This window comes from Silene latifolia, chromosome 7, assembly GCF_048544455.1.
Source record: "Silene latifolia isolate original U9 population chromosome 7, ASM4854445v1, whole genome shotgun sequence".
Taxonomy (NCBI): Eukaryota; Viridiplantae; Streptophyta; class Magnoliopsida; order Caryophyllales; family Caryophyllaceae; genus Silene; species Silene latifolia.
In genome coordinates this window covers 65,021,785-65,044,590 of record NC_133532.1, presented here as the reverse complement: position 1 = coordinate 65,044,590, position 22,806 = coordinate 65,021,785, and the positions used below count along the sequence as shown (strand labels likewise).

The 22,806-nt window shown below is 41.0% G+C and overlaps 1 non-coding gene across 1 annotated transcript; it reads right to left on the bottom strand.

Annotated features, from left to right (window-relative positions):
* Positions 1-2,981: 2,981 nt before the first annotated feature.
* LOC141593296 (small nucleolar RNA R71) lies at positions 2,982-3,090 on the bottom strand. The gene has a single exon (XR_012521391.1). It is a non-coding gene; the product is annotated as a small nucleolar RNA R71 (small nucleolar RNA).
* Positions 3,091-22,806: the final 19,716 nt, after the last annotated feature.

Below are 22,806 nucleotides of genomic sequence, written 5' to 3'. Positions count from 1 at the left end.
CCAATTTACATTTCTACCCCCAATAAGTCAATAATTGAATTTAAACTCGTGCACACTTACGGTTTTATTTTCTTTTTTTTGTTTTACGGTAGCGGGCTACGCCCACATTGTTTACGGGTCATACGGAGTGTCTGAGTCGTATTTCATGCTCACCCATCAAGGTTCGATTTCAAAAATTTAAAAATTCCAAAAACTTTTTGCGAATTATGGATAGATGATCCAAGTAGTGGAATCTTTTCGGGTCGATGACCCAATCTTTCGAAATTCAAAATTCAAAATTCAATTTTTGAAGGGCCGATGGCCCAACATACCAAGTGATGTGAAATTTAAACTTCGGGTCGATGACCCAATTATTCAAAATTTTCAAATTCGATTTTCGGGTCGATGACCCAATCTTTCGAATGATCAGATTTTAAGATCGATGATCCAATGTGCTTATGTGATGATTATTGCTAGTACATTTTTTGTGTTTCAAATATAGCAGGATATGCTTCAACTGGGGGCTCTAAAGTCTTCGACTTTAGAGCCATCACAAATCAGGGAGCTCAAGCCGTTGGCTTTAGAGACCATTATCAAGATGTAAAGGATGATATCCACCAAGAATTCAATTCAATACAAGAGTATGAAATGGAAGAATTCCGTAGCTGAAAGCAAATGATGAGAGCGGCGGCAACCTCCTCGGAAAGTCCCGTCCCATTCGGACAAGCGCCAACAGATGATAAGTTTTGGGCAAATGTCAACAGATGATGAATTTTGGACGAACGCCAGCAGATGATAAACTTTGGGCATGTGTCGGCGATTCTTGAACTACGACGCGGGTTTGATTCCGTCAGAAACGGATACGTAGGCGCCTAAGGATAAGGCTCAATCCACCATATATGCAATTTTATGGGTCGATGACCAACGATGACAACTTGACACAACGTGAAGCGAGAGTCAATCCCAACGGAGTTTCGGTATGATCTCTTCTTATGTCCGCGAGCTTATATACGCAAGTCTAATGGACTATAAACGACCCGCAGGAATCCTCGGTCGAGAGGGACCTGGGGTATACTTTGACTTTCGCCTTGTCCAAGCCTCAGTCAAAATGGGGGCTCTGTAGATACCCGTATCCGTCGATATTGGAATTTATAGAGAACCCGACAAACACCTGATACGTGCATATTCTATACACTTTATCTGCGGTTTTGGCACGTATTTTCATGCATAATTGGTAGCTTAAGGCTACTATTCCTCCCGAAACGGTTCACTTTGCATTTTCTATGATTTATTGTAGGAATGCGTGGAAGTAGGCTAAATCAAGCCAAGTTCGTCCTCCGGAAGCAAGTTCAGGGAAGCCGAGAGGAAGGAGAGCTCATTCACTCACCTTGAGATGCGTGCAAGGAGTGAAGACTCATTTTGGAAGCATCAAGGAGCCACTGCACAGCACAATCAGTCGATCGACTAAGCCTTTCGGTCGATCGACCACAAGAGCTCAGGCAGGAGTTACTGTTCCGCATGTCCAGTCGATCGACTGTGCAGACCAGTCGATCGACCAGATTTCGAGCTGATGTTTAATTTTCCGTGTTAGACTTTTAAAAGCCCAACTTGTAATTAACTTTCGGTATCTTTTTATCAGTTGAACGCAGCAACTTTTAGGTTATGTAATTTCATTCTGGAAAAACTTAGTTTTCAGATCTAGCTTAAGACGGAGACCTTGATTCGAATGCTTGGTTCTTGATTTTTCAATTAGTAAGCCTTTAATGCAATTTTTCTTCCTTCTTATTCTTCCTTGTTAATTTAATTCTTGTTTTCTTCAATTAATTTCAGTAATTAAATTTCTCTCTTTTGTTCTAGTTAGAATCAATCATGTTGAATTTGTCTTTATTTATTAATTTCGCAATTAGTGTAGTCATGATTATGCATAGGTAATTCTTTTGATTGGGAATAAGGTGAGCCATGGTATTAAATTAGGATAGTTGTGTAGCATGAGTTCTTCCGTATTGGTCTTGTCATCTTTTGATGGATTTCTTTGCTAGGTCGAAAGATTGGTAATTTGATTTATCGCTAGATTTAGAATTTCTCTTGAGTGAAAACTTTGATAAATTCTAGGGAATTATTAGACCGTGAGGTTATTTGAGCTTTGATCGAAAGACTAGCTTATTCTCCCTGAGACCGTATTATAAGATCTCTGCTGCTTGACTGACTTGTCTTGTGCCATGGTGAACCGAAATTCCCGATCCTCTTTTCATCTTGTTAAGAATCTTCATTTTATCAATTAGCCTGTTAGTCAATCAATTTCAACTCCCAATTAATTGTTACCTTTTTAGACTGAAAAATAGCAAACAAAATCAACCTTGTCTCTCTGTGGTTCGACCCTTACTATCACTAGCTATAGTTTTAGTTTGGAATTATAAATTTAATTTTGGTACTAAACGACGGTATCAAATTTTGGCGCCGTTGCCGGGGAGACGGTGTAATTCTGTTTGCTTTATTTTAGTTTATCTTCACTTGTCTCAGGGAACTTTTGTTCCTTGAGACCGTTGCTTACCTTTGCTTCTAGTTTTGCTTTTGCACAGTTAGAGGACAGGTTTTTGAGAGGAAGACTTGAGTACTCTCATTTTGGAAGCTATGGCTACGATATATGATAACTTTCACCAAAGGAGCACCACCTTCCAAAGGGGCAACATTACCTACCCTTCTACCGGTAAATTCGAGTTTCGTTCCTCTTACATTGATTTAGTGGAACGGAATCGATTCAGCGGTCTACCGAGATGAAGACCCCCAAAAACATATGGAAATTTTCACGGACTATTGCTGTTCAATACCTATACCGGAGGGGGTGACTCAAGATGAAGTAAAGGGGTTCATGTTCTTATACTCCTTGAAGGATTCGGCGCGAGATTGGTATCGCTACCTCGATAGAGTAGCAGCTGGAGTCACTGATTGGACATCTTTAGCACTAGCCTTCTACAAGAAGTACTTCCCGCCTTCGAAGACTGATGCCTTGAAGAGTAAAATCACGAGTTTTCAGCAAGGAGCCGACGAAGATTTTTGTGAAGCATGGGGACGTTTCAAAAGTTTGGTCAGAGCCGTCCCGCATCATGGTTTCCAACAATGGTATCTTTGCAATCTATTTTACAATGCTTTATATGATGATTACAAAGTTATTTTGGATGCAGCTGCTAATGGTAGGTTCCAAAATAATACCGGTCAAAGTAAAGGTTGGAACACCATTGAGGAGATGGCAGTCCATAAAGCTGAGTTTGGAAGTTCACGTGGTAAGTCACGAAAGCAAAGTGAAGACATGACTGCTGTTGTGTCACTTATAACTTCCATATCTACCCGTCTCGAGAAACTCGAGACTTTTGAAGCCTCAAAAAGGAAAGTCGAAGTTCCTATTCAAAACTCAGATGAGATCGAGAAGTTAAGGGAGATGGTCCAACTCCTTTTGGTTCAAGTGGCGAATATGGAAGCAGCCGGGATTGAGTCATCACAGAACTTTGTGAAACAATTGGAGAATATGGAGGCTAAGCAAGCCGCTAATTCGTCAATTAAATGTGAAGGGCCGGTGGAGACGATCAATGCCATAAATCTCAGAAGTGGCCTTTCTTATGAAAGTCCCGACAAGCCAAAGGAAGACTCAGAAAATGATGAAGAAGCTCGTCTGAATTCTGATGCAAAAACGAGCACGAATGCCATGGTGAGTCGATCGACTGTCTTCGATCGATCGATCGAGAATCGAGACAAAATAGTTTACGTCGAAACTATTCACACCCAACACCTCAAGTCGATCGACCAACATACTCAGTCGATCGACTGAGACACCTGATGACGATAATTCTGAGCAGGAACTGTTCACGCCCAGCTTACATGGTCGATCGACCACCCATACCAGTCGATCGACTGGATCTCCAGAGCAGGATGCAAATCCGTCAACTAGTTTGCATGATTCATCACTCATTGATGGTTTGACGGGGTTTTAAACCTACGGAAGCGAAGGTTACCGATCCTACGGCCGGTGTTGCGATCCCGTATCCGGAACGTTTGAAGGCTACCAAGTGGAGCGTAAGTTCGGTAAGTTTACGGAGATGGTCCAGAATCTCGAGGTAACGGTTCCTTTTCACGATTTAATTACCCAGGTACCCTCTTACGCTAAATTTATGAAAGATATTTTGAATCGTAAGAGAAATTTTCGTGATGAGGGTAATGTTGCGTTTGTGGAGGAATGTAATGTTCTTTCACAAGTTAATGTGCCACCTAAATTAAAGGACCTGGGTAGTTTTTCAATTCCTTGCACTATAGGTAACCACGTAATTGGAAAGGCCCTTTGTGACTTAGGGGCCAGCGTTAGTGTCATGCCGTATTCTGTTTGCGAAAGGTTAAACATTGGTAGACTTAAGGTGACCGATATTACCGTTCAAATGGCAAATAGATCGACTCAGAGACCTATAGGTGTCCTAGAGGATGTACCCGTTCGAGTGGGTAAGTTTTTTTATTCCTGTCGATTTCGTTGTTTTGGACATTGCAGAGGATAGTCAGATACCTATCATTTTAGGCAGACCATTCTTACATACAGCCGGGGCTGTGATAGATGTCAAACGCGGAACCATCACCTTAGAGGTAGGGGATGACACCATTGAGTTCAGTCTTGCTCACAAGGCAACTGAACTTGCTGATGAGGATACGTGTTATTCTATTGATGTTGTTGACAGGATTGTTACTTGTAATTGGAGGGAATCCTTAGCCAAGGATCCCTTAGCTGATCTACCTCGTTCAGATGAGTGTGCAGGTAATACAATGGAGAATGCTGAGGAGCCAGATGCTTTGGTTGCCTCAATGGAGAGCTACGAGCTCAATGAGGAAGAAGATGAGATGCTTTTGAGCCTGGCCAACGATAACTTGGTGAACACTTGCTACACCATTGAAGCCGATTCTGTCTATCTTTGTAGAGGTAAAGGTGCCGGCGTAAGCCACTTCCCCTAATCTTAAGTATGTTTTTCTAGATGATACGGAGCAGTACCCAGCTATTGTTAGCTCTAAGCTTAACGATGACCACCGTGCCCTTTGATGTGTGTACTTAAGAAAAACAGGAAGGCTTTGGGTTACTCTTTGGATGACATTAAGGGCATCACCACGATGTTTGTATGCACAGGATAGAGTTGGAAGAAGGCCACAAGCCTTATAGACAGGGTCAACGCAAGTTGAACCCAAAGATGCAGGAAGTTGTTATGGCCGAGGTGATGAAACTACTTGATGCGGGTATTATTTATACAATGAGGCAACTCCAAGTGGGTTAGCCCGATTCGGGTAGTCCCGAAGAAAGGAGGGACTACCGTGGTTAAAAATGATAAAAATGAATTAATACCAACTCGAGTAGTGACAGGGTGGCGGATGTGCATTGATTATAGACAGTTAAATGCCGCCACTAAGAAAGACCATTTCCCCCTCCCTTTTGTTGACCAAATGACTGAAAGACTTGCTTCTAACAAATTTTTCTGTTTTCTAGACGGATATTTAGGGTTCTTTCAGATCCCTATTCATCCTGGACGATCGAGAAGACTACTTTTACCTGTCCACAGGGTGTTTTTGCTTATCGTAGAATGCCTTTCGGATTGTGTAATGCCCCTGCTACCTTTCAGAGGTGCATGATGGGGATTTTTTCTGATTATATAGAGAATATTATGGAAGTATTCATGGATGATTTCTCAGTTTATGGCAGTGACTTTGATCGTTGTTTAGATAATCTTGATAAAGTCATGCAGCGTTGTATAGATGTTAATCTTGTTTTAAACTGGGAAAAGTGTCAGTTTATGGTCAATGAAGGAGTTGTGTTAGGGCATCTGATTTCTGATAAAGGTATACATGTTGACAAAGCAAAGGTGCAGGTGATTGAGCAATTACCTCCTCCCGTGAATGTTAAAGGAGTGAGGAGTTTCCTAGGTCACGCTGGTTTCTACCGGCGTTTCATTAAGGATTTTTCAAAAATTGCTAAACCACTTACACAATTGCTTCTTAAGGATCTTTGTCTTTGAATTTACTTGATGAGTGCCATGTCGCTTTTAACGAGTTAAAGGAGGCCCTAGTTTACTGCGCCAATCATTCAAATTACTGATTGGGACCTCCCATTTGAGATCATGTGTGATGCCGGCGATTATGCTATCGGTGCGATCCTGGGACAAATGAAAGAATAAAGCTTTGAATGCCATATACTATGCGAGCCGAACTCTGGATGAGGCTCAAGTCAACTATTTTACCACCGAGAAAGAGTTTCTAGTTTGTTGTTTTTGCTTTAGACAAATTTCGGTCTTATTTGTTAGGTTCCAAAGTTATTGTTTACACTGACCATGCAGCGTTGAAGACTCTCTTTATTAAGAAAGATGCAAAGCCAAGGCTTTTGAGGTGGATACTCCTTTTACAGGAGTTTGATTTGGAGATCAAAGATAAGAAAGGAGCAGAGAATGTGGTAGCTGACCACTTATCTCGTCTGCAAATGACGAAAGGGAGGATTCTTTGCCTATTAATGATTCTTTTCCGATGAGAGTCTTTTAGCTATTACTACTTCAGGTCTTATCCACCCCCTTGGTTTCTTGATTTTGCTAACTTTGCTTTGTGACAGTAGGATACCACCCGAGCTTTCATGGCGTGAGAAGAAGCGGTTTGCCTATGATGCTAGACAGTATTTTTGGGATGATCCTTATGTTTTCAAGGAATGTGCCGACGGTCTCATCCGGAGATGCGTACCTCAGTGGGAGGTGAAGGATATCCTAGAGGCTTGCCACTCTTCCGCTTATGGTGGTCATCACGGTCCGTCCAGGACCGTAGCTAAAATACTCAATCTGGTTTCTATTGGCCAACTTTGCATGCAGTTGTCGCATTTTGTTCTTTGAATGCGATGCTTGTCAAAGATCGGGGAATATTTCCAAGAGACATGAGATGCCACGGGTAGGCATTCTTGAGGTCGAGATTTTCGATGTCCGGGGCATCGATTATCAAGGACCTTTTCCGAGCGATCAAGGTAATAAATATATCCTCGTAGTTTGTAGATTATGTATCCAAGTGGGTAGAAGCTATTGCTACTCCCCATTGCGATGCAAAGGCCGTGATTAAATTGTTTAAAAAGATTATTTTCCCTCGTTTTGGTGTCCCTCGGGTTGTCATTAGCGATGGGGGAATGCATTTTAAAGAGAAACAACTTAGTACTTTATTGACTAAATTCGGTGTCCAACATCGTAGAGGTTTGGGGTATCATCCCCAAACTAGTGGTCGAGTTGAGGTTTCTAACAGAGAATTGAAAGAAGTCTTAGCTAAAGTTGTTTCTAAATCACGGAAAGACTGGAGTCTCAAATTAGCTGATGTCTTATGGGCTTATAGAACTGCGTTTAAAACGCCAATCGGGATGTCACCGTACCGATTGATTTATGGTAAGACATGTCATTTACCTGTTGAGTTAGAGCGTAAGTCTTGGTGGGCTATTTGTGATTTGAATTTGGATCCTAACCTCTCTCGTGAGAAACGCATGACACAGCTGAATGAGCTAGAGGAATTTAGGCTGCTGGCCTATGACAATGCAAGGATCTACAAGGAAAAATCAAAGCGCTGGCACGACAAGAGAATCATCAAGCGCGAGTTCAATATTGGCGATAAGGTACTTCTTTTTAACGCTCGTATCCGTCTATTTCCTGGTAAGCTGAAATCCAGGTGGACCGGCCCCTATACGGTCACAGCTGTCACAAAGTTCGGATCTGTTGAATTGGAGACCTCAGCTGGAGAAAGGTTCAAGGTAAATGGCCAATATGTGAAGCACTACCATGGATCAGATGCATATGTTGGGAAGGTCGAGGTTTTATACTTCGATCCGCTATCAGATGATGAGAAGTGAGGTAACAAGGTCGTGCGGGACCTCTTAAACCAGCGCTAACTGGGAGGCAACCCAGGTTGTAGTTGTTTTGTAACTTAGGATTTCAATTTTGTTATTTCATTCAAATTACATTTTAAGTTTTTCTTGTTTTGTTTCCTTTCGTTTCATGCATTTGCAATTTCTTGGTTTGGGAAAATTGTACGCCTTTGATGATTTCTGCAGGAATTTATTTTATGCAAAGTGCGTAAGTGGTTCACTGGATTTTTGCGAGAAAAAGACAGGAAGTTTTGATGGCAAAATGAATTTTGACGAATTTAATTCCAACTGCCAGTTCAAACGGTCGATCGACTAGAAGGTTCAGTCGATCGACCGAAGAAAGGAGAGCTACTCCTGCTGCTGAGGAGGAGGAGAGTGAGTCGGGGTCTGACGAGGACGGGGACTCTGACTACGAGGGTGGAGATTAGATGCTGGTGACCTCCCCGTTTTTGGCTGGTTTGGGGAGGTCGTATTTTGTGAGTTGCTTTCCTTTCTCTTTTCGCTTCCTTTTACTTTTTGTGCTTTTATTCTCCCATTTTTCTGCTGGTGATTTGTTGTTGAGCACAATGGGGACATTGTGCGTTTTGGTTTGGGGAGGGTATTTGCATATGCCTTTTGTTTTGCATCTGCATTTGTTTTTTGTTGCATTTCAGTCACATGTTTAGTGTTGCATTTGTTTTTATTTTCGTTTTCACCATTCAAAAAAAAAAAAAAAAAAAATGCATAAAAAACCAAAAATATCACGTTTACTTTTGCATATAGTTGAGTCGGATTGGAGTTTTTAATGATGATTCTGCTCTATTAGTCAAATATGCCATTCCTTGCCCTTTCATAGCTGCTTAACAAGAATTAAAAGCGATATCTCAAATTTTGTTGTGGAATCTACTTCGGGCGATTAGACTTGACTCATTACTTTTGGCAAACTACTTATACCTTCTGAGATATAGAGCCTATAACTGGTGACATTTATGACCGGTTAATTTAGGATTGAGAGTAGTTACTCCCTTCATTTCATGTTTTGCACGTGTATGAGTTTTGATTTCTTATTGCCTATACGCATTGGTTTGTGGTCGGTATTGCATGTTTGGAGAATTATTGCATCATCCCCTTTCTCATTTTACCCCACTAACTCCACTATAAGCCAAAATTGCCAGTTGCCCTCAACTACATCCCATAATTAGCCTACTATTGTGCCAAGCTAGGAAGTAGTAGAGGAATTCGTTGATTTAAGCTGTTTTGGTTCGCTTTTGTAATGTTGGAGCGGGTATTTTTGAGAAGTGACGGATTTACTTCAGCCTGAAAAAAGGAAGAAAGAAGAAAAATTCAGAAAAAAATGAAAAGAAAAGGAGGCTGTTACCTGGGCAGAATGGTCTGAAATGTACAGAGTGGTCGATCGACAGCCATCGGTGGTCGATCGACCACCAGTTCAGTTTTTGAAAAAAAAAAAGAAGAATGAAAAGGAAGAGAAAGAAACAGGATTAGAAAAATGAAAAAAAAAAAGATGGAAAAAATGAGTCTTAGCTGAAATAAAAACACGCCTCATGTGCTTACTTTTTGTTTTAGAGGCGTCCGTTTGGATTGGTGTGTTGCCTAGTCAATAAAGGCATGGTTGTTTGTTTTAGTCGAGTTGGAGGAAGGGATTCGGTCTCTAATGGTTCAGTAGGTACTAGCTTGGCTCTTACCTTCACCTTTCCATATTAGTTTTGCCCCTTCTTTCCCACTTAGCCTCACATATCCAAACTTTGCAATAATTCGGCATGTGATAGTCCTTGACGGTGGTTATGCGTATGTACGGTGAATAGAATCATTACTCATGCTAGTCAAGCATACATGTATTGTCGGTCGCAGTCTAGGTGAGAGACTGTATTTTTTCTTCCCTCTCTTTTACATATCATCTTACCATTTGCTTTCTTTGAGAGAAGAGCGATCCTAGGAGAGTCCGATTGTGTGAGTCTTGCAAGGTCGAATGCCCGATCTAATTCTATGATATGCATAAATTTGTTCGCTTGATTTAAGCTTCGCAGTAGTTGATTTTGGGCATTAAATGGTTTGGCATTGACTTGTGGTTAGCTCTGAAATGTACTCCTTTCCATTTAGGTTTTTATACGGGTCATAGTGCTTGCTTGGGGACAAGCAAGGTTTGGTTTGGGGAGATTTGATACGTGCATATTCTATACACTTTATCTGCGGTTTTGGCACGTATTTTCATGCATAATTGGTAGCTTAAGGCTACTATTCCTCCCGAAACGGTTCACTTTGCATTTTCTATGATTTATTGTAGGAATGCGTGGAAGTAGGCTAAATCAAGCCAAGTTCGTCCTCCGGAAGCAAGTTCAGGGAAGCCGAGAGAAAGGAGAGCTCATTCACTCACCTTGAGATGCGTGCAAGGAGTGAAGACTCATTTTGGAAGCATCAAGGAGCCACTGCACAGCACAATCAGTCGATCGACTAAGCCTTTCGGTCGATCGACCACAAGAGCTCAGCAGAGTTCTTGTTCCGCATGTCCGTCGATCATTGTGCGGACGATCGATCGACGGTTTCGAGTGATGTTTAATTTTCCGTGTTAGACTTTTAAAAGCCCAACTTGTAATTAACTTTCGGTATCTTTTTATCAGTTGAACGCGGCAACTTTTAGGTTATGTAATTTCATTCTGGAAAAACTTAGTTTTCAGATCTAGCTTAAGACGGAGACCTTGATTCGAATGCTTGGTTCTTGATTTTTCAATTAGTAAGCCTTTAATGCAATTTTTCTTCCTTCTTATTCTTCCTTGTTAATTTAATTCTTGTTTTCTTCAATTAATTTCAGTAATTAAATTTCTCTCTTTTGTTCTAGTTAGAATCAATCATGTTGAATTTGTCTTTATTTATTAATTTCGCAATTAGTGTAGTCATGATTATGCATAGGTAATTCTTTTGATTGGGAATAAGGTGAGCCATGGTATTAAATTAGGATAGTTGTGTAGCATGAGTTCTTCCGTATTGGTCTTGTCATCTTTTGATGGATTTCTTTGCTAGGTCGAAAGATTGGTAATTTGATTTATCGCTAGATTTAGAATTTCTCTTGAGTGAAAACTTTGATAAATTCTAGGGAATTATTAGACCGTGAGGTTATTTGAGCTTTGATCGAAAGACTAGCTTATTCTCCCTGAGACCGTATTATAAGATCTCTGCTGCTTGACTGACTTGTCTTGTGCCATGGTGAACCGAAATTCCCGATCCTCTTTTCATCTTGTTAAGAATCTTCATTTTATCAATTAGCCTGTTAGTCAATCAATTTCAACTCCCAATTAATTGTTACCTTTTTAGACTGAAAAATAGCAAACAAAATCAACCTTGTCTCTCTGTGGTTCGACCCTTACTATCACTAGCTATAGTTTTAGTTTGGAATTATAAATTTAATTTTGGTACTAAACGACGGTATCAACACCCGATGATGATAGGACACATGTATTCTTTAGTTGTCATTGTCATTATTTGGGTTCGTTTTACGATGTAGAATGAGCGTTGTCGACGGAGTATTTTAATTTAAATGATATTTAAATTAAAGCTTTTTTTTTTAGGTGAATTCAATTTATTTTATTTTTGAATTTATTTTCTCAAGTTTATTTTATTGAAAATAAAATAAATAATTGATTTGAAAAATCATTTTATGAGTGTATTTGATTTGAAAAATCATTTATTTTAATGTGTTAATTGATTTGAAAAATCAAATTAAAAATCGAAAAAAACTCGTTTTAAACACGCGTTTTGGAGCTCGATTATAGCTCGGTTTTTGAGCCCGTTTTCTTTACGAGTTGGCACGAATCTCGAGTACACTAACCAACCTAAGCCTCTACCCATCCAACCCCAGTTCGAACCCCCTTAACCACGGCCCAAATCCCGTCCCAAACACTCCCCAACAGCCCGCATAAAACACGAGCAGCCCCCCTGTTTTGCGTGCCAAATCCCGAGCCCAAAACCCGCTCCAAATACCACCAAAACCCGTGCCCATTAACCCTAACCCATACCCTAGTATCCTACCCATATTACCTTAGCTTAACCACCAAGAAAACCCCTCACAAAGCCTCTCAAACCCTCACAAAAGCTGCTGGACAGCAGCTATGCGCAAAGGAGCCCGTCTGCCTCTCCCCTCTAAAACCCTACCTTAACTCCTTATAAATACCCCCCCTTCACCATACATTTATTCCTCTAAGTTCTTCATACATACTACCGTCACTTACAAGCTTTAAACTCCAGAAACAAACCCTAATTGCCTCTCAAAAACCCTCGACAAAACCGACTTACAAACTGAGAATCAGTTTGTGTGTCCTCTTTGAAACCCTTCGTTCTCCCTTCAAACCTCCATCAAAATTCGAGTTTCTTGTTCCAAATTAACCATAAAACATCCATCTACACATTAGACAAAGATTTACGAGCCAAATTGCCCTTGAGAGTACACGAATTCCCTCGAAAAACAGAGTGTTATACACTCTATTTTCGCGGCTTTTCCTGTCTGTCCAGTTCTGTTTGTGCTCGTTTTTCGTGCCCAATAACTCAAAACGAGCAGGGGTTGTTTTAAGATCTCTGTTCTCCTCTCTTTCTAGTTTTCAAAACATCTTTTAAATCGAATTTTCACCGTGAAACGAGAGAGAAATCGCAGTTTGAAAGTTGCTGTCCAGATTTGCAAAAAACGTGTTGTTTGCTTTGTTTCTTCGTCGACGACGGCCTCTCGAGATAAAATCTACCATCGATTATGACCCAAGACGGTGTCAACGATACATGTAGGTTGAGGGTGCATCAAATCCTCCTCTTTCTCCCTTTTATTTCGTTTTTTATGTTTGTTTTCTTATAGTTCGTTTTTGTTTGTTTATCGTTTTTGTTTATCGATTGTTATCATTAACTATGAAACTAGTTTAGTCCGAGTATGAGTTAAAGTACCACCATGAACACCCGCGTTGACTTGAGATGGGAAAGAAACCGCTACATCAGTCGGTCGTAACCCCCGTCTCATTTACATATCCTCGTGTTCAAGGTAGGGCATTAATAAAACGAATTCTAACTTCGCTCTTCGCTTTTGACCCCTCTTTTGTTTCGTGTAATTCGACCCACCCTAGGACCATTCACATGTTAGTATGACCTCTGATTGTTAACATATAACTCGTTTAGATGACATTAGATCAGTTTAATAACCTAATTAGACACGTTAGGGTACATCGACATAGCTTTAAAAATCAACTAACAATTCTGTAACTTAATTGAATGCATCTCTCTCTTTCACTTAATTTCTCGCTAGTATAAGAGTGCGTGATTAGCACCATCTTATTAACACTCGATGAGTTAAATTAATTAGCGAACTTGACCTAATTTGACCCCTTTAGGCCGTGTAGAATACGCGTTTGCAAGACATCTTTTCGATCGATCAACGTCGTTTCTAACTTGTTTTCTAGCCCGCTTTCGAACTTGTTTCGCAATCAATTGATCTAACTAATGAACCTGACCTAGGACCTAGGGTTGGACGTGGCTTTAGGCCCTGAGGCTTGGCCGTGTCCTTTGGTCTTTCTTGTTTCGTTTGTTTTACATCGTTTGTTCTTTATTGTTTTGTCGCTTGTAATTTATCGTTTGTTCATCGAGTTGTATTTTTCAAATTAGCTTTCTTTTATCGAGTCAAAACCTCTTTCAAAACCTTAGTCTTGTTTGGTTAGATGGTTGTGCCCCAATGCATGTAAGAGCGTAGTAAATCGCATGTTGTTTAAAGCAACATGGCCCGATTTATGCTAATGCATGCTTTGGTGCGTAGCCCTATGTCTAAATTGATAAGATTAAGTGAAAGCACACATTACGAGGAGTGACCCAAGGCCGTGAGTCATGTAAGCCGTGGGCCACCCCTTTGTGCACGTTTTCCTAGGCCGAATGGCCGTGTAATGTGTCATGTACGGTTTTGTGTATAGCGTTGTATTTTAGATCGAGTTGTATCTTTAATTTATCGTTGTGTCGGCATGAAATGCCTGGGTTGTAATCGGGTAGATCCCAACGGCTCCCCCATTCCCCTTAAGCCTTATTTGTCTCGTTTATATGTTGTTAGACCAATCAACCCACATGCTAAATTACAACTTTGACAAAGTTAGTTTAGTTGCATCTAAATCGACATAGAAACTTCACATGTTAGGGTTTTGAAAACGATGTTTGCATATCATATATCGTAGTAGCTATGACCTTGTTTGAAATCCGATACTTGACTTAGTAGAGGCCGTTATCGACGGGCGGGGTTAGGTGTCCTTATGGGCTTCCTAACACGTACCCTCACCCCTTACTCAAGATCTATGGTTTGCGGATCCGTCTAAATACCATTGGATTACGAGAGTCATTCAAATCGAGTGATATAGGGTACAAGTCTTTATCTTTAATCACTCGTAGTCGTTTGGCTTTATGCTTTTCGATGAAAGGTGTAAAGTTGACTTGAACGGTTCCAAGTTCCCAAAAACTTGGTGGCGACTCTAATTTGTCTTAATTCGATTCGAAAGAACCTCGAGTCGATTATGCCTAGTGTGGATCCCGCGGACGCAGTTCCCGAGGGCCTTGTCCACGATTTGGCGACTCATTGGGAAAAGAGGACTAGTTACACTTTGTTTCTAGGGTCTTTTCCTCCGAGGTGAAACTTGAAAAGAAAGTATTGGAAAGTAAAACATTACTCATAGTTCTACGATTCATGCATAAACCCTTAAGGACTTTCCCGAGCCGTCCCAGCATTTCTTTGTGATGCGTGGGGGGCGACGTCCCACTATACCAGGAACTTGCACATTGCTTGCTTCCGCTCCTCCTCGTCGTGGTTCTTGATGGTGGGGACGCTCTTCTAGGTACTCTACCTAAAGGCCCTTGCTCTATAAGACCCAAAAAGGATGGAGGGCATAGACCTTCTTTTAGAAGACTTGCCGAGACTTAGAGATGTCTAGGAGCATACATCCTTATAACATGAGAATGACAATGTGCAAGGTGTTTTTCCCGAGTCTTTTCAAATTTTCCATGTCCATTTCAAAACCGAACTTTTGAACAACTTACTTTCAAAATTAGCATGATTTTCAAAACGCGGAATGCTGCCCAAACAGGACTAGAATTTTCGGCCAAAATAAGCTTTTATAGCCGGCATGCTGCCCATTTCAAATCTCATTTTAAAATCAATTATTCATTTTTTCCAAATTCAATCCAAAATGCCTCTCGAACCTTAACCAAGCATGAAATGCGTCGAGTCGTGTCCGGGTCCTGGTTGTGTTAGGCTAGGCGGGTTTTGCCCCGAGAGTCTAGAACACGACCTTGTTGGGTCACCCAAGCTCACCTCTTGGGCTTCGAGTCCTGTGGGTCGACCAATTGGTCTAGGATAGTCCACAGAAACGTCCAAGCTAGGCCATTTAGGGCGTTTCACTTAAACCTATGGGCTATGTTAGTATAATCACGGGTTTAGTCACACCGAGTCCAGTTTAGAATCGAGCTATGACAGCTTGAGTCATGTCGTTTTGTCGAGTCTAAAATGAATCGAGATCTGAATCCAACCGTGAGTCGAACCCTTTGGTTAGTCAGTCTTAAGTCGAGTCTTGACTTGAGTCAAGTTGGTGTCGTGTCCTTAAGTGTGCAGGGGCTCTTACTTTGAATATTGACTCAGTTCGGGGTTTTCTTGTAGAAAGGCCGCCAAAAACCCGACGTCAAGCAATGGAAGATGCTGTTAACAAACTCACTGAGGCCGTGAACCTCATGATGACCAGAATGGATGCAATCTAATCTAAGCTGGGTGAAGATTCCTCTTCATCTACCTCACCTCTGACTGATCTGGAGAAACGGTTCAAATTCATTGAAGACCGTCTAAAGCTCTCCCAGGGGAAGAACATCCACTACGAAAATGCTAGGGCCTATGCCCCAGTTCAGGATAAGTTGCCCACAAACATGGTACTCACTGATATCCCAAAGTTTAAGGGCACAGAAGATCCAGTCCACCATGTTAAAGCCTATAAGGGGTACTTAGCACTGAAGGGAGTACCTGCTGACATGCTCTCTGAAATTTTTGCCCAATCTCTGGATGAACACCCGAAGGCGTGGTTCTACAATCTTGACCTTAAGAACTTCCCCACTTTCGAAGATATTACGGTGGAGTTCTGCAAGCACTATGCTGATAATGGCGAGATTCAAACCAACATAAGAACATTAGAGGTGATGACACAGAAAGACAAAGAAGGATTTACTGAATTCCTTGCAAGATGGCGCGCTGAAAGCGTGAAATTAGCCAAGAAGCCTGATGAAGTTGAAATGGTAGATAAGTTCGTAAAGAATCTACGACCTATTTACCGCAATGCTCTGAAATACCAGAATTTTGGCTCTTTCAAAGAATTGATAAGAATCGGGATAAAGGTAGAAGATGATGTCATAAGGGCAGAGGCTGAAAGGCCGAAAGGGTACCAAGGGGCCTCATCGTCTAAGGGCAAGGCCCCAGCAACGACCCATTTGGATGAAGCCATCAATCTCTTAGAAGGGCAATCGAAGAAGTCGCAGCGCCAAACACCTAGGGCATTCACCGATATCGGATGCACTTATACATATGCTCTCCAAAGGCTCATAGCCCAAGGAAAGCTGAAGCCTATTGGTCCAACTCCGGACCCTCCTGCTGATCAACAAGGTAAATGGTATAAACCAAATCCCTACTGTGCCTTTCATCAAGGGAAAGGCCATGATACTGAAAGGTGCTATCGACTGAAGCACGAAATTCAAGACATGATTGAGAACGGAACGCTCCCGATCCCAGCTGTTAAACCTAATAACATCACCAATCCATTTGGCGATCACTCTAACTTTGTTTCTGTTGAAGACAATGTCGATTATTCCCATCTTATCCGCCCATGTCACTTGAAAGGGGTGTTTATCGGGAAAATATTTGTGGATTGCTCTGAATTCTTGCCAAACCCGAAGAATGAAATTCAAGTCGGGAGTCTTGCTCTAGAATGTACTCCTCTCGTTAACGAAGTTAATAAAGGACAATTCGATTCACCAACCTTCATCACTGGCGTAGATCCTCAGAGGACTACCTCAGGATGGAGGCAAACCATCAAAGGGATCAAGGACTAGAACCGAGCATCTAAGCTGACAGCGGAGCAAAGGAAAGCTCAAGACCAGATTTGAAAAATTATGAGTCGGGATCTGTTTTCTTTTCTTAGTCGAGTCGAGTCTAGGACTTTCTTTTCCAGAAGTTGAGTCGTTTGTTCCGCGATGACCTAGGATGTGTCCTAGGAATCGTTTCTTCGAGTCTGTTAAGAATTTCTCATTCCAATAAAAAAGTTGCAGTTTCGTTTCCAAATATGTCTTGTTTCCAATCCTCAATCATTCCGAAACATGATAAAACGCACAACACGCTCAAGGGCATCCCTGGGATAGAAATATGTCCCGTTTCAAAATGTAAGGTACACTAGGATCCCGTGTTTGATTCCTTTATCTATTCCATGTCTGGTGGTAGAAAACCTCCATCTGAACCAATGTTTGTGACAAGCTTTTAAATGATTCTATGACAAACCCGGACTAGCTCATTGTTTCCCCTATCGATGACGGAAGGCAAGCCTTTTCCCCATAAAATCATCCCATCTCGAAGAGAGAAGAGACCAACCCATTTTAACAAGGAATTGTTAGTTCTAACCCAATTTAGTTGGCGAAGCCCAGTTTTCAAGGTGTATCCATTTATGACTAAGAGAATGAATAGAAGATCATTTTCAAAGAGAGGAAAAAAAAAGAGATGAAAAAGAATGAAAAAATGAGAAAAAGAGAAAAATTGGAAAAATGAAAAAAAATGAAAAATGAAAAATGAAAAATGAAAAATGAAAAAGAGATGAAAGAAAAAGAAAAAAGATGTTGCAGTTATTGCGGAATGCTTTTTGGTTGAATGTCGAAGTTACGTAAGCCAGAATTCAAGTCAAGTACCCATAGTTGAGGTTCAATGGGCAAAGCCCAAAAGCTTAAGTAGTAACCTCTTTATCCTCTACGTCCTTCCTGAGACAGTTACAAAGGGATAGTCGGGAATTTTGAGAATTATTCCGCTTGTGTTGTTACACCCAGCCTTTAGGGTCCAGACATGGAAATTTGAACCCACATCATTTTTCAACCCATTTGCACTCGTGGTTCATCAAACCCGAGACACCCATTCCAACCACATCAGCAGCCATAGCACCACAAAACAAACCTTCAGAATGATGGTTAACCATTCCAACTTGTTATTACCAAGCTCCACATCCCAAAAGATTCAAGCCTTTTACACCTAACCCCAAACACGGGATTTAACGGTACTTTACAGGCTATAATGGGATATGACATGATACCTAAGGTGAAACCTTCGAGTGTGTACACACAATCAAAATGCCATGTTTATGCACCAAGATCGAACTACGTCGGATTTGATTTCGCTCCACGCGAATACGTAGGCAGTCCTTCAGAATAAGGGATTCAATCTACCCATCATCCAAGTTGTCATCTTGTCGGTTTCTTACGGGTCTTAACCAAGTCCAAATGAAGCCACCTTTGTTTGAGTTGGTCTTAGTACTCGATGTAAGCTAGGATAAGGATATAGGTTCAGATGAATAGTATCAAGTCTCAGAATGAGCTTTATCGAACGGTTTAGGCAAAGATGCCAAGTCATATAGATGTAGGTTTGTGTTGGGAACAGGAAAATATGAAAAACCCAAAAAAAGAAAGAAGGCGTGGAAGAAAAAATAGTAAAAGCCCGCTGAAAAGAAAGAAGGCGGTGGCAAGAAATGATGAAACTCGCTGAAAAGAAAGGAGGCGAGGAGAAGAGTGACAGAATGTTCCCAACAAAAGTCATGTGTGATGTCTAACTATTCTAATAAAATCAACCTGTGTTTAGTGTCTGGGCGAAGCCAACGTTGTTGTTCCGTGAGTTTAATCCACCTTGTCAATGCCAAGTAATTTTGATTACCATGTGCCCTCGGGAGCACGACCTTGCCATACGATATCTCCGTCCCAAGTCCGACGACCTTGTGATTCCCATTTGCCATCTTTTGGCGCCAGAATGGCCAATTTACATTTCTACCCCCAATAAGTCAATAATTGAATTTAAACTCGTGCACACTTACGGTTTTATTTTCTTTTTTTTGTTTTACGGTAGCGGGCTACGCCCACATTGTTTACGGGTCATACGGAGTGTCTGAGTCGTATTTCATGCTCACCCATCAAGGTTCGATTTCAAAAATTTAAAAATTCCAAAAACTTTTTGCGAATTATGGATAGATGATCCAAGTAGTGGAATCTTTTCGGGTCGATGACCCAATCTTTCGAAATTCAAAATTCAAAATTCAATTTTTGAAGGGCCGATGGCCCAACATACCAAGTGATGTGAAATTTAAACTTCGGGTCGATGACCCAATTATTCAAAATTTTCAAATTCGATTTTCGGGTCGATGACCCAATCTTTCGAATGATCCGATTTTAAGATCGATGATCCAATGTGCTTATGTGATGATTATTGCTAGTACATTTTTTGTGTTTCAAATATAGCAGGATATACTTCAACTGGGGGCTCTAAAGTCTTCGACTTTAGAGCCATCACAAACTGGGGGCTCTGAAGCCGTTGGCTTCAGAGACCATTATCAAGATGTAAAGGATGATATCCACCAAGAATTCAATTCAATACAAGAGTATGAAATGGAAGAATTCCGTAGCTGAAAGCAAATGATGAGAGCGGCGGCAACCTCCTCGGAAAGTCCCGTCCCATTCGGACAAGCGCCAGCAGATGATAAGTTTTGGGCAAATGTCAACAGATAATGAATTTTGGACGAACGCCAGCAGATGATAAACTTTGGGCATGTGTCAGGAGTTGCCGAACTACGACGCGGGTTTGATTCCGTCAGAAACGGATACGTAGGCGCCTAAGGATAAGGCTCAATCCACCATATATGCAATTTTATGGGTCGATGACCAACGATGACAACTTGACACAACAGAAGCGAGAGTCAATCCCCAACGGAGTTTCAGGTATGATCTCTTCTTATGGCTGGCGAGCTTATATACGCAAGTCTAATGGACTATAAACGACCCGCAGAATCCTCAAGTCGAGAGGGACCTGGGGTATACTTTGACTTTCGCCTTGTCCAAGCCTCAGTCAAAATGGGGGCTCTGTAGATACCCGTATCCGTCGATATTGGAATTTATAGAGAACCCGACAAACACCCGATGATGATAGGACACATGTATTCTTTAGTTGTCATTGTCATTATTTGGGTTCGTTTTACGATGTAGAATGAGCGTTGTCGACGGAGTATTTTAATTTAAATGATATTTAAATTAAAGCTTTTTTTTTAGGTGAATTCAATTTATTTTATTTTTGAATTTATTTTCTCAAGTTTATTTTATTGAAAATAAAATAAATAATTGATTTGAAAAATCATTTTATGAGTGTATTTGATTTGAAAAATCATTTATTTTAATGTGTTAATTGATTTGAAAAATCAAATTAAAAATCGAAAAAAACTCGTTTTAAACACGCGTTTTGGAGCTCGATTATAGCTTGGTTTTTGAGCCCGTTTTCTTTACGAGTTGGCACGAATCTCGAGTACACTAACCAACCTAAGCCTCTACCCATCCAACCCCAGTTCGAACCCCCTTAACCACGGCCCAAATCCCGTCCCAAACACTCCCCAACAGCCCGCATAAAACACGAGCAGCCCCCTGTTTTGCGTGCCAAATCCCGAGCCCAAAACCCGCTCCAAATACCACCAAAACCCGTGCCCATTAACCCTAACCCATACCCTAGTATCCTACCCATATTACCTTAGCTTAACCACCAAGAAAACCCCTCACAAAGCCTCTCAAACCCTCACAAAAGCTGCTGGACAGCAGCTATGCGCAAAGAAGCCCGTCTGCCTCTCCCCTCTAAAACCCTACATTAACTCCTTATAAATACCCCCCCTTCACCATACATTTATTCCTCTAAGTTCTCCATACATACTACCATCACTTACAAGCTTTAAACTCCAGAAACAAACCCTAATTGCCTCTCAAAAACCCTCGACAAAACCGACTTACAAACTGAGAATCAGTTTGTGTGTCCTCTTTGAAACCCTTCGTTCTCCCTTCAAACCTCCATCAAAATTCGAGTTTCTTGTTCCAAATTAACCATAAAACATCCATCTACACATTAGACAAAGATTTACGAGCCAAATTGCCCTTGAGAGTACACGAATTCCCTCGAAAAACAGTGTTATACACTCTGTTTTCGCGACTTTTCCCTGTCTGTCCAGTTCTGTTTGTGCTCGTTTTTCGTGCCCAATAACTCAAAACGAGCAGGGGTTGTTTTAAGATCTCTGTTCTCCTCTCTTTCTAGTTTTCAAAACATCTTTTAAATCGAATTTTCACCGTGAAACGAGAGAGAAGTCGCAGTTTGAAAGTTGCTGTCCAGATTTGCAAAAAACGTGTTGTTTGCTTTGTTTCTTAAATCGACGACGGCCTCTCGAGATAAAATCTACCATCGATTACGACCCAAGACGGTGTCAACGATACATGTAGGTTGAGGGTGCATCAAATCCTCCTCTTTCTCCCTTTTATTTCGTTTTTTATGTTTGTTTTCTTATAGTTCGTTTTTGTTTGTTTATCGTTTTTGTTTATCGATTGTTATCATTAACTATGAAACTAGTTTAGTCCGAGTATGAGTTAAAGTACCACCATGAACACCCGCGTTGACTTGAGATGGGAAAGAAACCGCTACATCAGTCGGTCGTAACCCCCGTCTCATTTACATATCCTCGTGTTCAAGGTAGGGCATTAATAAAACGAATTCTAACTTCGCTCTTCGCTTTTGACCCCTCTTTTGTTTCGTGTAATTCGACCCACCCTAGGACCATTCACATGTTAGTATGACCTCTGATTGTTAACATATAACTCGTTTAGATGACATTAGATCAGTTTAATAACCTAATTAGACACGTTAGGGTACATCGACATAGCTTTAAAAATCAACTAACAATTCTGTAACTTAATTGAATGCATCTCTCTCTTTCACTTAATTTCTCGCTAGTATAAGAGTGCGTGATTAGCACCATCTTATTAAAACTCGATGAGTTAAATTAATTAGCGAACTTGACCTAATTTGACCCCTTTAGGCCGTGTAGAATACGCGTTTGCAAGACATCTTTTCGATCGATCAACGTCGTTTCTAACTTGTTTTCTAGCCCGCTTTCGAACTTGTTTCGCAATCAATTGATCTAACTAATGAACCTGACCTAGGACCTAGGGTTGGACGTGGCTTTAGGCCCTGAGGCTTGGCCGTGTCCTTTGGTCTTTCTTGTTTCGTTTGTTTTACATCGTTTGTTCTTTATTGTTTTGTCGCTTGTAATTTATCGTTTGTTCATCGAGTTGTATTTTTCAAATTAGCTTTCTTTTTTCGAGTCAAAACCTCTTCCAAAAACCTTAGTCTTGTTTGGTTAGATGGTTGTGCCCCAATGCATGTAAGAGCGTAGTAAATCGCATGTTGTTTAAAGCAACATGGCCCGATTTATGCTAATGCATGCTTTGGTGCGTAGCCCTATGTCTAAATCGATAAGATTAAGTGAAAGCACACATTACGAGGAGTGACCCAAGGCCGTGAGTCATGTAAGCCGTGGGCCACCCCTTTGTGCACGTTTTCCTAGGCCGAATGGCCGTGTAATGTGTCATGTACGGTTTTGTGTATAGCGTTGTATTTTAGATCGAGTTGTATCTTTAATTTATCGTTGTGTCGGCATGAAATGCCTGGGTTGTAATAGGGTAGATCCCAACGGCTCCCCCATTCCCCTTAAGCCTTATTTGTCTCGTTTATATGTTGTTAGACCAATCAACCCACATGCTAAATTACAACTTTGACAAAGATAGTTTAGTTGCATCTAAATCGACATAGAAACTTCACATGTTAGGGTTTTGAAAACGATGTTTGCATATCA